Source organism: Mus caroli, unplaced genomic scaffold, assembly GCF_978045245.1.
Source record: "Mus caroli unplaced genomic scaffold, Mus_caroli_1 scaffold_9, whole genome shotgun sequence".
Classification (NCBI taxonomy): domain Eukaryota; kingdom Metazoa; phylum Chordata; class Mammalia; order Rodentia; family Muridae; genus Mus; species Mus caroli.
In genome coordinates this window covers 75,041,695-75,058,224 of record NW_028227264.1, presented here as the reverse complement: position 1 = coordinate 75,058,224, position 16,530 = coordinate 75,041,695, and positions in this window count along the sequence as shown.

Below are 16,530 nucleotides of genomic sequence, written 5' to 3'. Positions count from 1 at the left end.
AAAGAAAATGTGGTAAGTTTATACAGTGGAATATTTGTCAGCCATTAAAAAATGACATATAATTTGCAGACAAATGGATGGAACTGGAAAAATGCATCCAGGGTGAGGTAGCACAGATCCAGAAAGACTAATATGGCTATGCATTTGCTGATATGTGGATGTTAGCTGTTAAGTCGATGATAACCAAGCTACAATTCACAGAATCACAGAGGGAAGGTATAGGGTAAGGGACCAGAAGGAACAGATAGATCACGTTAGGAAGAGGAAATAAAGTAGATAAATATGAATGAGATGGGGTGGGGCTGGAATGGGAGGATCAAGTGAGGAAGGAGAATCAAGAGGGGTTTGTGGGAGGGAATACAGGAACTGACGACTGAAATTTGGGGCACTTGTGGAGTAGTTTGGAAACAATGCAGTAGAAACATATATATATATATATATATACATATATATATGTGTGTGTGTGTGTGTATATATATATATATATATATATATATATATATATATATATATACACCAGCAATGGAGGAGCAGTCTCCCCCTTCCCCTTCCCCTTCCACGTGTGTGTGTGTGTGAAGGTGATCTAAAGGAAATCACCAAATAATGGGGGAAACAGAATCCCAACTGGTCATCTCTTGTCACCCAAAATACTTTCTATATGGGATTGGGTTACATCTAATTGAGTCGTTGGCCAAAAAAGCCACATAGGAGTCCCCAAACAACTCAGGCTGTTGCAAAGACTATAAGTTGCTCTCCACAAACTGACAGAAAGACCCCACTGATGAAGAAAGTACCGATATTGAGCATGGAGATACCAAGCCAGTGTCTCTATAGAGCCTTCACTCCGTGTTCTGGCATCTTGGGAACAAGAATGTATACCCTCAAAAGAGAAAAAGAAACACCAATGCAGTCACAAACCATTTATCTCCAATGGCATCCTCCTTGCAAAATATTCTAGGGCAATAGTGGCACAAAGCTTGTGGAGGTAACCAACCAATAATCTTAGATTTGATCTAAGACTTGTTCCACAAGATGTAACCCAATGCCCAGCACTGCTTGGGTGACCTGGGGACCTAGGAGAAAACCAAATACAGAAGAAGAAGAAGAAGAAGAAGAAGAAGAAGAAGAAGAAGAAGAAGAAGAAGAAGAAGAAGAAGAAGAAGAAGAAGAAGAAGAAGAAGAAGAAGAAGAAGAAGAAGAGGAAGAGGAAGAAGAAAGAAAAGAAGGAAAGAAAGAGAGAAAGAAAAGAAGAAAGAGAGAAAGAAAAAGTGTGTGGTAAATGACTCTTAGTGACATTCTGCTGTCCTCATAGATCAATGCCTTTGTTCAGGCATCATCAGAGAAGCTTCCTTCTGTAGCAGATGAGAGCAAATGCAGAGATCCACAGCCAGACAACGTGCAGAGTGACCTTGGAAGACAGCCCTAACTATCTCCATCAAATTCCTTCTGTCAGAGCTCAGGAAAACCACATGGAAGAAAAGGTAGAAAGGGTGTAAGAGCCAGAGAAGGACACAAAGGGATAAAGACCCTCTTAACATGGGCAAAGTCCATGTGAGCTCACTGAGACTGAAGCAGCATGCACAGGGCCTGCACCAGTCTGCACCAGGTCCTCTGTATATAATACGGCTTCGAGTTTAGCGCTTTTATGTGACTTCTGATTGAACAAACGAGTGGGTCTCTGATTCTTGTGTGTTCTCTTTGGCTCCTTTCCTTCTGTTGGTTGGTCTTGTGCACTCAGAAGTAATGGGTTTTGTTTTGTCTTATCATATTTTGTTTTGCTACATTTAAAAAAAATGAATGAATGAAGTAATTAATTAATGAAAAACCTAGCCACTAGGGTAAAGATCAACAACTGAACTGTCATTTATACCTGCTAGGAGAGAGAAAATCACTTTTCTCCAATGGACTGACACTGGGTATGCCAACCACTCTAGGACAAGCCTCAAGTACAAGAGCAGATGACCAACATATAATGGATTCCACAAGTGTGTGTGCGCTTGTGTGTGTGTGTGTGTGTGTGTGTGTGTGGTGTGTTTTGGAGCATGGTTTTATTTCATTTCCTTGGTTTGGGGGATTCCATCATTGTATTGAGTTTTTCTTTGTTTTTTTTTGGGGGGGGAGGTACATAAAGTCGGGTGGATAGGGAAGGGGAGAGGACTGGGAAGGACTCAGGGGAGGGAAAAACATAATCAGAATATGTTTAAATTAAAAATTGTTTAAAATAACAAAGAACATTTATAATAACATTGAGAAACTATCCTAAATTCATTAGAGCAAATGAAAGTGAATCCACAGGAGTCTAAGGGAGGGGGAGGGTAGTGGCCAATCCAAGGGCACAGCCAACACCTCTTAGAGGTCCCCCCCCCTCACATCAAGATGGTACCTGGCTCATATGTGGGAATCAGTGGCCCTGGGCTCCAAGCAACCTCAAGCCCTGCCTCTTGCACCCCCTGCCATCGCTCTACAGAAAGAGCTGAGGAAAGACGTCCAGACCAGAAGCTGTTGCAGAAGCGTCTGGCTCAGCAACGGATAGTAAGATGCTGAGGGTAGACACAGGAGTGTAAGCAAAAGGCACTTCACTTGTTTGGTTCCCAGAACTTTCCAAACAGATGCTGCTGAGTCCATTAACAGGGGACCCGCCCACCCAACCTCAGAGACTACTGCCTCAGGATGTCAGCTTAAGAAATAGGGATTTAAGTGCAGTCCCAGATAGTTTCAGTCACGTCTAGAATTATTTTTCCTAGGATGTTTTTAAAAATTGCTTTCTGCTATAAATTTTTAATATATAGAACATTTGAAAAATTATGCCTTCTCAATAAAAGGTGAAAGCCTCCTTTTTCTTCCCATGTCCCCCTTTCCTTATATCCTATGATTCCCAGTTGGTTAAATCACTCATTTTTTATCTTGTTCATTTAACTCTTCCCAGTGAGACTGTGTGGTGGAGACAGAGCCCCACCTCCCTTCAGGAGTTCCTCTGATGACAAGCACTCACTGTGGAAAGACTCCATAACCAATTTTGAATATGTAGTTACTGTTTCTTAAGCTCTTTACAATCATGTATATTATCTCTATTCAGCAGAGCCCCATTCAGTTTTTTGTCCGTTCTCACAGGATGCTCAGTGGTCATCTTGTAAGTAGATAATTGATGTTTTCAAGAAAAGTGAATTTTAGACTTAGGAGAACTGAGGACAGTGCCTTTGGCTAAGGAAACAGGAAACATCAGCTAATTTGCCAACTGATTTTTTTTTCAGAGTTATTCACCCATTCAACCAATCCAGAGGCCTGGAGGTTGTGGGCACCATGAAAATCCTATGTAACAGGCCAAGTTTTACAAATGTATTTAAAACCTTGTCTAGTAAGATGAATTTCTCAATACTTACACAGTTCATCAGCAATTTCTAAAACAGGATTAATCCTCACAAACTTTTTCCTCCCCCTAAGCAGTAGCTTTCTGACAAAAGAAAACTTCAATCCAACGAGTAAATATAAACTGAACAGAAAACCCATTTACACCCTTCCGTGGGCAGTCTCTGCGTGAAATCTAATCGTCAGGTTGGGTTTCAGAAGGAACTTTTAATAACCTCTAACTATAGTCAACATAATCACACACATATGATCTTCTATGTAATTTCCAATTGCATACATTCATCTCCATTTTTTCCTTATTTCCCCTTTTTAATTTTAGAAAAACACCTGCTGGGCAACATTTTATTTTACCACAGAGTCCCCTTTTCAGCTAACGCATTTACTTTCTCTCTAACCTTCTTTATCAAAACTACATTGTATACCTACAGCTTTGTACATCTCTTCCTCCTGATGGATATATTTTTGGATTTTTTTCTCGATATTAGAAAAAAATTCCTAATAAAACATTTAATGAAATCCCAGGAAACATAGCAAATATGGACACTATGTTTTGAATATCTAGAAACAACAAAAGCAAAACATGTCCACCGTCCTGAAAACATGGCTGTTTATTCTTACCAACAAATTGAATTATTTCTTAGAGTTCAGTACTATGCATTGGAAGTTATTTTAATTTTAAATAAGTTTACATGGGAATTTGCTGATGAACCAATTTGAATCAAGCATACCACATAATCTATTTCTAAAGTTAAAACACAGATAAGAGAAAGAGGAGGGGGGAAGAGAAGGGGGAGGAGATACAGAGAGGAGGGGAAGATATCAAGATAGTATAACCCTTGTATTAAAACTCCAAAGACATCTCCTGAAACCACATCCAACAGAGATAAGCTGTACCCCAAACCCTGTGCTCCGTTTCATGCCCCACAACTCTGCCTGTTTTCCAAAAGTCCTTCCATTACCAGGGACGCCAAGCTACACTGGTACTAGGGATTGCAGAGGCAAGGTTAGCACCCAAAATCCCAGAGGCCATGCAGGCCACAAAAACCCCAAGGGAGACACTTCAATATAACTAAAGACTCACTAGTCACCAGAACTGCAGGCCGGCCACTCAGGCCAGAAGACTGAGAAGAGACAGACAACAAAGGGGAAAAAAATCCCCAAACCACTAATCCAACAAAGATAAGCTCTAAACCTATAATAACATCTAAACCTATAATAACATCAAAACCCAGAAGGCTAAAGGTCAGAGTAGGAACACAAGTCAACATCAGCCACGTTATCACCAGAGCCTAGCTCTTTTGCTACAGCAAGCCCTGGGTACCCTAACAGGGCTGAAGCACAGGAAAATGACCTTATATCAAAACTTATGAAAATGATAGAGACCTTTAAAGAAGAATTGAATAAATCCATTAAAGAAATACAGGACAATACAATCAAACAGGTGAAAGAAATGAGTAAAACTGTTCAAGACATAAAAATGGAAATAGAAGCAGTAAATGAAACACAAACTGAGGGAATCCTGAAGATGAAAAACCTTGGTAAGAGAACAGGAACAACAGATAGAATCATCACCAACAGGATACAAGAGATGAAAGAGAGACCCTCATGTGTAGAAGATACAAGAGAAGAAATTGATACATCTGTCAAAGAAAATGTTAAATCTAAAATGTCCCTGATACAAAACATCCAGGAAATCTGGGGTATGTGCCATGAAAAAACCTAACCTAAGAATAATGCGAATAGAAAGAGAAGATTCCCAACTCAAAGGTCCATAAATTATTCTCAACAAAATCATAGAAGAAAATTCCCCTAACCTAAAGAAAGAGATACCTATAAACATACAAGAAGCTTACAGAACACCAATAAGTTGCTCCAGAAAAGAAAATTCTCCCATCACACAATAATCAAAACACTAAATGCACAAAACAAAGAAAGGATGGTGAAAGCTATAAGGGGAAAGGGCCAAGTAACATATAAAGGCAGGTCTATCAGAACTACACCTGACTTCTCAACAGAGACTTTAAAATCCAGAAGGGCCTGGGCAGATGTCTTGCAGACCCTAAGAGACCACAGATGACAGCTCAGACTATTATACCCAGCAAAATGTTCAATCACCATAGATGGAGAAACCAAGATAATCCATGACAGAACCAAATTTAAGCAATATATATCCACAAACTCAATCCTGCAGAAGGTACTAGAAGGAAAACTCCAACACAAGGAGGATAACTACACTCAAGAAGACAAAGGGAAAAAATAACTAAACACCAGCAAACCAAAGGAAGGGAAGTACACACACACACACACACACACACACACATGACTACTACCACCACCATCAAGATAACAGGAAATAACAATCATTGGTCATTAATATCTCTTAACATCAATGGATTTGATTCCCTAATAAAAAGACACAGAGTGGTTGTGTTAAACAGGATCCATCATTCTGCTGCATATAAAAAAATACAACTCAGCAACAAAGATAGGCACTACCTCAGTGTAAAGGCTGGAAAATTATTTTTCAAGCAAATGGACCCAAGAAGCAAACTGGTGTAGCCATTCTAATATCTATTAAAATAGACTTTCAATCAAAATTAATTAAAAGAGATGGGGAGGAACACTTCATACTCAAAGGAAAAACCTAGCAAGATGAAGTCTTAATTCTGAGTATCTACACCTCAAATGTAAGAGCACCCACATTCATAAAAGAAACATGACTAGAGCTTAAATCACACATCGAACTCCATATAGTAATAGTGAGGGATTTCAACACCTACTCAGTTCATCCAGGCAGAAAGTAAACAGAGAAATAATGAAACTAATAGATGTTATGAACAAATGGATCTAACAGACATATCTACAGAACATTTCACCCAAACACAAAAGAATATACCTTCTTCTCATCACCTCATAAAAACCTTCTCCAACATTGACCATATACTTAGTCATGAAGCAAAGCTCAACACATATAATAAAAACGAAATAACCCCATGTATCTTATCTGACCACCATGGATTAAAGCTGACCTTTAATATCAGAAACAACAGAAATCTTACAAACTCTTGGAAACTGAATACCACCCCTACTCAATGACCACTGGATCAAAATATAAATAAAGAGTTTCTGGAATTCAATGAAAATGAAGGCACAACATACTCAAATTTATGGGACATGAGGAAATCAGTGTTAAGAGGAAAATTCATAGTGCTAAGTACCTTCATAAAGAAACTGGAGAGATCTTTTACTAGCAGCTTAACAGCACACCTGAAAGCTCTAGAACAAAAAAAGAAGCAAACACACCCAAGAGGAGTAGACAAGAGAAAAGAATCAAACTCAGGACTGAAATTAGTAAATTAGAAATAAGAGAACAATATAAAGACTCAACAAAACCAAGAGTTGGTTCTTTGAGAAAATCAACAAGATAGATAAACCCTTAGCCAAACTAACTAAAAGACAGAGAGAGAATAGTCAAACAAAATCAGAAACGAAAAAGTGAAACATAACAGCCACTGAGGAAATCCAAAGAATTATTAGGTGTTACTTCAAAAACATGTACGCCACAAAATCGGAAAATCTAAACAAAATGGACAATTTCCATAATAGATATCATTTACCAAAGTTAAATCAATAGCAGGTAAACTTTTTTTTTTTTTTTTTTTTTTTGGTCTTTCAAGACAGGGTTTCTCTGTAGCCCTGGCTGTCCTGGAACTCACTCTGTAAACCAGGCTGGCCTCAAACTCAGAAATCTGCCTGCCTCTGCAGGTAAACTATCGTAACAGTTCCATAACTCCTAAGAGAATAGAAGCAGTTGGTAAAATTCTCCCAACCAAAAAAAGGCCCAGGGCCAGATGGTTTTTGTGTACAATTCTACCAGACCCTCAAAGAAGAGTAATACCAATACTCCTAAAATTATTCCACAAAATAGAAACAGAAGGAACATTGCCAAATTAATTTTATGAGGCCACAGTTACTTTGATACCTGAACCATACAAAGATTCAACCAAGGAAGAGAATTTCAGACCAATATCCCCTGTGAACACTGATGCAAAAATACTCAATAAAATACCAGCAAATTTGCCCTGTCTACAAGAGATGCAGGGATAAAGATGGAGCAGAAATTGAGGGAAAGGCTAACCAATGACTGGCCCAGCTTGAGACCCATGCCATGAGAGCGAGCCTACCTCTGACACAATGATGCTCTTCTGTATTTGCAGATGGGATGACAGTTATGCTAGACACCTGTCCGCAAACACACAATAAAATACCAGCAAATTTGTCCTGCCTGCAGGAGATGCAGGGATAAAGATCGTTTGTTGGCATTCTATTCACAACAGCCAGGAAATGGAAGAAACCTAGTGCCCTACTGATTGAATGGTAAAGATGCTGCACATACCCACCATGGAATATTACTCAGCTTTAAAGAAAAACCAAATCATGGAATCATGTAGGGACATAGACAGAATTCAAAGAAAATATGAATAGGGTAACCCAACCTCCAAAGATGGATGCCAGGTGTTCTCTCTTCTGTGAGGATTCTAGCTTTGACTCTTTAGTTTGGTGTATCTAACACAGAGCCTCTTGTGGAAACAGGAGGAGATTGAGGAGATGTGTATAGACATTATGTGTTTTTTTTAATCTCTCTCTTTTTTATATGTAATTTAAAAAGTGTTTTAATTGGTAACATTTGTTGCTTGGGGTTGGGGGTTTAGAACGACAGACTTAAGCCACAAAGAAAGGTGGAAAGACTTTTTTCAATATTCCCTTTGTTCCTTTTATTTATTTATTTATTTATTTTTACCACTCAAAGCTGTTTTTGACAACAAATGACTCTAGAAGTGCATGCTTTTAATCCTAATACTAAGAGCCAGAGGAGACTGATCTCTCTGAGTTGAAGGCTCAGTCTGATCTACATGGCAAGTTCTTTCTAGACCAGCCAAGGCCTGTCTCAAAATAAAACAAAACCTCAAAGTGAACATCTTTAATTTAAAACTCATGAGGCCAGTGAGATGGCTCAGCTGGTAAAGAAAGGCATTTGTTGTCAAGCCTGACACCTGTGTTCAATACATGGAACCCACATGGCGGAAGAGAACTGACTCTCAGGCTGTGTGTCCTATGACTCGCACAAACTATGACACTCCCATGTACACCCAGGCATGGAACATATGTACAAATGTAAATGTAAGGCATAGTATTAGTCAATTACATGTGTATCATACAAATATTATAGACCTTTCATTCCGAAAAGATCTCTCTCTCTGTCTCTCTTTCTCTCTCTCTTCTCTCTCTCTCACTCTCTCTCTCTCTCTCTCTCTCTCTCTCTCTCTCTCTCTCTCTCTCTCTGTATACATGCATATGTGTGTGTGTTTCCTGAGACAGATTCTCCCCATATACCTTTTGTGTGGCAGTTTCATCAAAATATAACCTGTCTGAGTGAGAAGCTGAAGATATTGGATGTTCCCACACAGAAGTCTGTAAAGCTCAGGAGACAACAACTCAAAGGCTTCAGGAAGTCCCTGAAACTGACCAGATAAATTAAATCTTCCCACCCCAAGCAGAAAAGACTACTGAAAGGCACTCTCCAGCCTGCTGAACTGCCTCTATGCTGCAAAGAATATTAGGTTCCCAGCTTTCATAAGCCATTGCCCTTGCTGGGTAGGCTTTGATGATAAAGCTGTCTTTGAGATAATTTATGATCTTATAAGTAAAGTAACCCTTCACTCATATTCCTGATAATTAAAATCCATTGCTTCACTGGATAATGGTGGCACATGCCTTTAATCCAGCAATCAGGAGGCAGAGACAGGTCATTCCTAAGAGTTCAATGCTAGCCTGGTCCTAGCAAGATCCAGGACAACCAGGGCTACACAGAAAAACCCTGCCTTAAAAAAACAAAAAATTAAAAACAAAAAGCTAAGAAGTCCAAGTTGGACTTTGGTGGTATCTTTCCTGGTGGTCTGTCACCAGTCCCCTATCTGGGGTGAGCAGACATTTATTCATCTCTCTCCAAGAATAATGTTACGCCTCAGTAGTAAAGATTCCACTTCTCAAGCGCTGAGATTAAACGTGTTTCCTCTTTTACCATAAAAAACATTGGTAAGACAGTAGGTAGCCTATGGTTATGTTTTGTAGATTGGGTAATAAACTGAGTCTGTTAATCTTCCATTCGGATCACTGCAGTACACGTGGGTAGGAGCACACCCCTGCTTTTAAGGAGAACTTGAAGATTTCTCAGTTTGATTTCAGAGAGCTTTGGAGCATGGATGACAATGTGCATCCAGGTTCATGAGTCAAGGGGATTTGTCACCACAATCATGCCCCCATCAGTCGCAGCCGTGGCTGCCCCGGGTGATGTTGCCTTCCAGGCATCTGTGAGAAGGTCAGACTCCCTCAGAGTGCAGGTGCAAGCTTCCAAGAGTGGGGCACGGGTCCCTTTGGGTTTTTTCCCTAGCATTCTGGATTCCTAGCGTTGCTGGAGGTTCTAGCCAATGGGATTAGATAGGAAAGTGAAATTAAGAGGATTAGAACTGGAAAGTATATAACACCACTCCATTATGATACTACAAACCCGAATCAATAAAAATATACACAAATTACGACAATGGCAGCAATGCTGCTAAGAAGAATAAGCAGCTGGCAATGAACAGAATTCAGAGAGTATTAATGGTGGACACAATCCCATTAAGGTTTTAAGGTCATGGATAATACAGTAGAATTCAGGACGGTATTGATATCTGAGACAGTCTACGTGTTGGGTGCCACTATTTCTATCAGTGGAATTCCATTTGTCAGAACCTCAGCTTCTCTCTACTCCTGAGCACATGACTCCTGGACCTTGGTACCAGGGTAGCTTTCTCTACCTCCAGCTGGTGTGATTTCACACACACACACACACACACACACACACACACACACACACAAATGGTAACAGCAGTGGCGAGGGTTGCCATGACGTCAGGCGTCCTGACTCTGGTGATCTTTGGCTGTCTAATTGGGGAGAATGGCAGTCGGTATCCAGGCCCTGCTAACCTTCATCCTCCAGGAACCAGCGTACAACCAGAAGCCAAGCATTGCCATGCCTGCCTTGAGTGCTCTGCTGCTCAGGAAATCCCCAAAGAACTCATAGCCACTGCTGCCCAGGGCCTGACCTGCCTACGTTTCCACCTGCTGGCCTCTACTCTCCGATATCTCAGAACCAGGTGGGCAGACAAGGGGCAAGGACAGGTCCTAACCTGTGTCCCTGAAGCATTGATCACCTTACTGAGGCACTAGACATTTGCCTTCAAGGAGGAAGATTGAAGGAGTTGCCCTCACCTTTTGGGGAACCCTCTAAGCAGTGGTGGACACCTTTCACTGACGTGGCCCCTGGAACTGAATGTGGGTGTATGCCTAGTGGTAGTTTATGTCATGTGGGGTCTCTGATAGGAACAAGTTGCTCATTGGAACTGACCCTAACCTAATCTCAACCCTAACCCAGATTCCTTCCCCTTGGTTGTGACTCTAATTCTGAGGCTAGGAGTTACCATGGGGAGTCCTACTGATGTCTAGATATACACGAAGCTCCTAGAAAACACTCTTATGGGACAGGGTTATGGGGCCAGGCTCTGGGATTCCTAGGCCTAAGACATCCTAGGATTAGCCTTCCCCTCTTTACAGAGAGCTCCAGCTTCGGGAAGGTTAGAAACTTCCGAAACAGGCAAGCAGAGGTGGGAAGCAGCTGGGCTAGTCACAGAGTTGAGGCTGCTCACTTGTTCTGTATCTGGGACTGGGCCTACCAAGTGACAGGGGCCAGCCTCTGGTAGGATAGTACCTTTGTTGAGACAGGGCAACCTAGGGCAGCCACACTGAGGCCACACTGTGCCTCAGTAAGGCTATAAATGGAGAACCCACTGTGAATCTCCCCAGAGGCTTCATTGACTTCAATGCTTCCTAGACTCAATCTATTCCAGCAAGCCAGAGGCCTGAGGTAGGCAGTGATGACTACCATTCTGCAGCTGCTCTGTCTCTGTCCGTGAACATCCAGCAAAGTGCCCAGATGGACAGCAGAGGGCGCTCAAGCCCAGCATATTGGCCCCTGAGAGCCTCTCTGGGCCTTAATCCTTTTTTTAAAAATGTATTTATTTATTCATTTATTTATTTATTTTATGTTTATGAGTACACTGTAGCTGTACAGACGGCTGTGAGCCACCATGTGGTTGCTAGGATTTGAATTCAGGACCTTCAGAAGAGCAGTCAGTACTCTTAACCACTGAGCCATCTCTCTAACCCATCTGGGCCTTAGTCTTCCAGCCTATGTATCTCCACGTTCTATATGAGAGGAGAGGAGGCTGGAGGGCAGGGTCCCAGATGTGGAAACAGGGTGCTATATAATTCCCATTGTCCCCACCCCGTCATGTATTGCCTATGCATAGCTATGATGCTTTTTTTCTGGCCTGTGCTTCCAGAAGGCTACACACTGCTGGTGGCTATGTTGAGAGCCACGGGAGTCCCAAGCCTGTCAGCAGTATCATCTTGGTGCCCTTGAACGCTAATCTGAGACACTGAGGTTGCCTGCCCTGGCAGGGAAGGATTTCCTGGACTTGATCCCTGAGCCCTTCTCAGAGAGGTTGCAACTTCAAATGCTGGTCACCTTAGTGGCCTCAGCCACAGAGCACCACCGCAAGCAGTTAGTATTCTGGACCTGCCCTCATGACAGGGCTCGCATGTCCATTCTCTCCCCTTCCTACACTAACCACCAGAACATGAGATTTCCGGTCTGTACAGTGGAAGAAACTGGCATAAATAACCCAGGGCACATGTGTACCCCAAGTCCTAGTGCTGAATTTGGGGGAGTTTTGCCAACAAGGGAAGAAGATATCTGAGTCAGTCACCTGAATCCCAGGGATCCTAGACAGGCGCTGAACAGGCTTAATTACCTCTCACTCTTGTGGGTCTTGATTTTATTGGCTTATGAATGTCAACAATACTTTTTCTCTTTAAAGTTAACCCCTGCATGGAAGTGCTTGAATGTCCCCTCAGTCTCTGGAGACTATTGAGCAAGAATGAGGCCCTTTTCCACAGAACAGCGAGAGACATCTCTTGCTCCAGAGTTTGGTAGATCAGAAAAATCATGCAGGCTTGTAGCCGTTCCTAGGAACCCCAGATGTGACCCACGGTGCACATCTGACTGCCAAGAGGCCTCCTTAGAGAAGCCGGGGCTGTGGAATCAGATGCCAGATAGAAGGTCCTAGGGCACCTCCTAGAACCGGTGGATCAAGTTCCCTTTGGGGTGGGGGTGTTCAACGACCTTTCACAGGGGTCACATACCAGATATCCTGCATATCAGATATTTACAGTACGATTCTTCTTATTCTTATTTTTTATTTTTTTTTTTATTTTTTTTTTTTTTGGTTTTTCAAGATAGGGTCTCTCTGTATAGCCCTGGCTGTCCTGGAACTCACTCTGTACACCAGGCTGGCCTTGAACTCAGAAATCCACCTGTCTCTGCCTCCCAAGTGCTGGGATTATAGGTGTGCGCCACCACTGCCCGGCTTCTTAGCAGTAGCAGTAATGAAATAGTTTTATAGTCGGGGGTCAGCACGACATGGAGAGCTATATTAAATCATCACAGCATTTGGAAGGCTAAGAATCACTGTTCTAGCACATCTGGACAGAGTCTACATGGGACCTGTTGACGGTGGCCTCCTGATAAAGAATTGAGACTGTCTTGCTCCGACACTGCCATTAATAGCCCATCATAAACTCTCACTAACCAATACTAAGAGGGGTATCTCCTGAAGATGTGGCAAAACAATGTTGGCTTGTTTCTCTGGCCTTAGGTCACAGAACTAGTAGATGACAGAGCAGGAAACAGCCCAGATCTGAATGTCCCTGGTTCCTATGTCCCCAGCCTAGAGCACAGAGGCTAGAAAAGACCCCTGACCACCGCTTGCATGCAGCCTGTCCTGCTGCCCTGTCTGATCTTGGGTCCCTCGGTCTCCTCGACATCTTCAGAGAGTACCAAGGATGAGGGGCTTCCATGGTTGGGGGATGAGGCCAGGCAGGGTGAGAGGACAAGGCTGCCAGCCAGGCCACCCTGAAGCAGAAGGCTGGAGAGTCTCCAAGCTCCAGTGTGGCTGAGAAGAGACCAAGGGTCTTAGCAGCCCCTTGCATATATTGCTGTTCCGCTGTGACAATAATTGGCTACCTGAGGTGAATAGTGAACTGGGCCTGGAGTCCCCTTCTTGGCTCCCTGCCAAGGGCACAGCAGGGTGGGGTGAGGAAGACTTCTCTGAATGAGCTTGTCTTCGCTAGAACTCAGGCGGTCAGGCTATAGCAGCTTTCCACGAAGAGTCTTGGCAGCAGCTGGGAAATATCAATCACAGGTCAGCGCGAGGCTTATACAGTGGAACCCACACTCCAAGTCCCAGGGGCTCTGCAGAGACAGGACGCATGCCTGGTGCTGCTCCCCAGCTCCCCAGCGCCACCTCTGGCTGAGAAAGGCAGCAGTTTTGCATGTTGATCAGCAGTCTGATCCCCAGAGTATCACATACAGACTCTGGTTGGGGGTGGGAGGGGCGGGATCTGCTTTTGTGGCTGTTGGGGGATAAAGACAAGGAGGGCAGACCCCAGACCTGGTGATCTCCAACACGGTCCTGGGGTCGTAGTAGATCTCATTTTGGAACTCTATTAGCCCCTCAAAACGTCTGGGGTAATGCTTAGCCCAGCCCCCCAAACCGCAGCTCCAGCATCTTCCCAGGGTTAGCAGGACAGGAAGTGACTCTTGTTCACAGGAATGCTTGGCTGTCATCTCCAGGCCCTTGAGGATGGGCTTCGGGGACCCAGGTGGTGCGGCACCACTGTGGCTATCCTTTCCCGGGAAGCCCCCTCCCTGGAGTTCCGCCTAAGCCTGCAGCTGGCCTCTGGTAAGGAGCCAGGCTGCTCCTCCAGAGGCCCAGGCTCTGCTGGAGAAATACCTCTGCCAGATGTTGCTCTCTCTCTCTACAGGCAGGAGGCCAGTATGAGGTAATAGGAAAGATTAACCCGTCCAGAACCAGAGCCCCCAGTCACTGTGTTCACAGCCAGCCATGCTAGCTGGCAATTGGATGGAGAGGGTCCCGTGAGAAAGGATAAGAGCCCAAGGACCCTTTGTGTAAAGAAGTCTCCAAGTGTTTCTGGGGTGCTGCAGCCCTCAGCGGGCTCAGTGGATAACTCTGTGCTCAGCATGGGCCTGCTATTCATGTACCCAATCCCTGCTTTGCATGTAGCCATTTCTCAACTATCCCCAGGGTCAAGGGTACCCACTTTTCAGAGCCCTTTACCTCCCCAAGGTCAGGTTCACAGCTCCCAGAGAGAAGGGAGTCATTGTGCACTTGTGTGTGTGTGGAGGGGGGGCTGTTAGAAACTTAGCTGATGGAACCAAAAGGTTGCAAGAGATCTTGGAGCGGAAAAGGAGATATGACTCATTCTGCCCACTGGCTTCTGGTCTAGAGACCACCACCAGCAAGCACAGAGTGACTATGGCACTCTCTGGTGACCTGTGCAGCTGCCCCAGCTATCTGTGCATCCCTTGGGTCCCTCTACCTCCACAGAAAGGACCAGTGAGCAGAGGCTCTATATAGATTGGGCGGTGAGGACCGGGGTTTGGGGGGTGAATGTAAGAGAAGCAGATTAGAGCAGAAACCTCCGCCTGCAGCGCCAAAGATGCCCGTCCTCCGAATGCTTTTCTCTGTGCTTAAGCCTTGGCTCCAGCTGGCATAGAGTGTCCTGGTAAAGTGTCTGCTTCCTGCTTCTGCCCCTGGGGAAGCTTCTGCTTGTCCTCGGGAGTCAGGGTCACACTCCCAGGATGAGGCTTTGGCAGTGGGACTCCAAGTCTAGAGACAAGATTTCCACAGGACACCCTTGTGTTGCAGCCTGTGGCGTGGGTCAGCTGCTTTTCTGGGGGAAATCACTCCTTCCTCAGGAGAAGAGGAAAGAGTTAGCGCTATGTGGATTTTCTGGCTCCACTGCCAGCTAGGGTTCCCAGAATATCCAGCCTCAGATTTGTGGGTGTTGGGCCAGCTCCAAACAGCCTTGGAGCCCCTCAGGCCAAGTTGCCAGCATCTGTGTCACGGTGTCCTTGAGCCTCCCAGCCAAGCCTCGAAGAGCAGGGAGGCCTGGAGTTACCCACTCACTGGCTGCTTGGCTCTGCCTTGCTGGTCTCTCTGGGTATCGTGTACACAACTCATTTTGTTAGTTTTGTAGTGTCTCTTTCAAAGGACGGCACGCGACCAGAGCTCCCATGTCCGCTTCTCACCAGAAAATAAAATTCTCAAGTTTTCAGACAAGAGAACAAAAAAATAAATTAGGTTAATGTGCAGCCAGGGAGCCACATCATCAGCTGGAGTCGCTGAGCAGGGAGGGTGGTGGGGGACTAGTGGAGGGATCTGCCTTCACAAAACAATTAGTTGGGGGACATCACAGGCACAGCCTATAATAGTGAGCTGCCTGTCTGCCCTATAATGAGAGACCACCCCTGTGCAAAACAGGACCCACCTAGCTCACTCTATAGTGGGACCTCAAAACTTTCCATTCTGTATCCCCTTTGGGATCCTGGTACCACGCTATACTCCAGAGCGTACCCAACTCAGTCTCATGGCCTTAGGGCTCTTGTCAGTTGGTGGTTTATCCACCAGCCTCTGTTGCTGTAGCTCCATGTGTTACAGATGGAGGCTGATGTTATAATGTCGTGGGACCCGTGCAGACTCATGTGGTGAAATAACTTTACACCCTATCTCTAGGGCACATTCTTGGCTGTGAATGCGTATGTCACTTAGGTAGATGCTACCAAGTTACCCTGCTCACCAGCATCCCCTGAGAGGGACAATGTTGTTTTGGTGACAGTGATGGGGCTAACAGCTTTGTATATTGTCCCCAACCTGCCATGCAGAGTGCTGGGTTTAATCCTCTCATCATGAGCAAATTGATGTCCCCTCCACATATTATTGTGAAGCTCGCCCCAAGAGCACTGCCCTTCCTGTCTGGTTACCGGTGAGAGGTTCTTTGTCAACTGGTACCAAGCGGTCGCTGAGGGCCCACAGCTCAAATGATGGTCATCCCTGGCGGGACGTTTACATCTCTCGGATCAGTGGCTCTGGAAACGCAGACACCCAGTACCGCCCTGCCTGAGAAGTGAGTCTCACCATG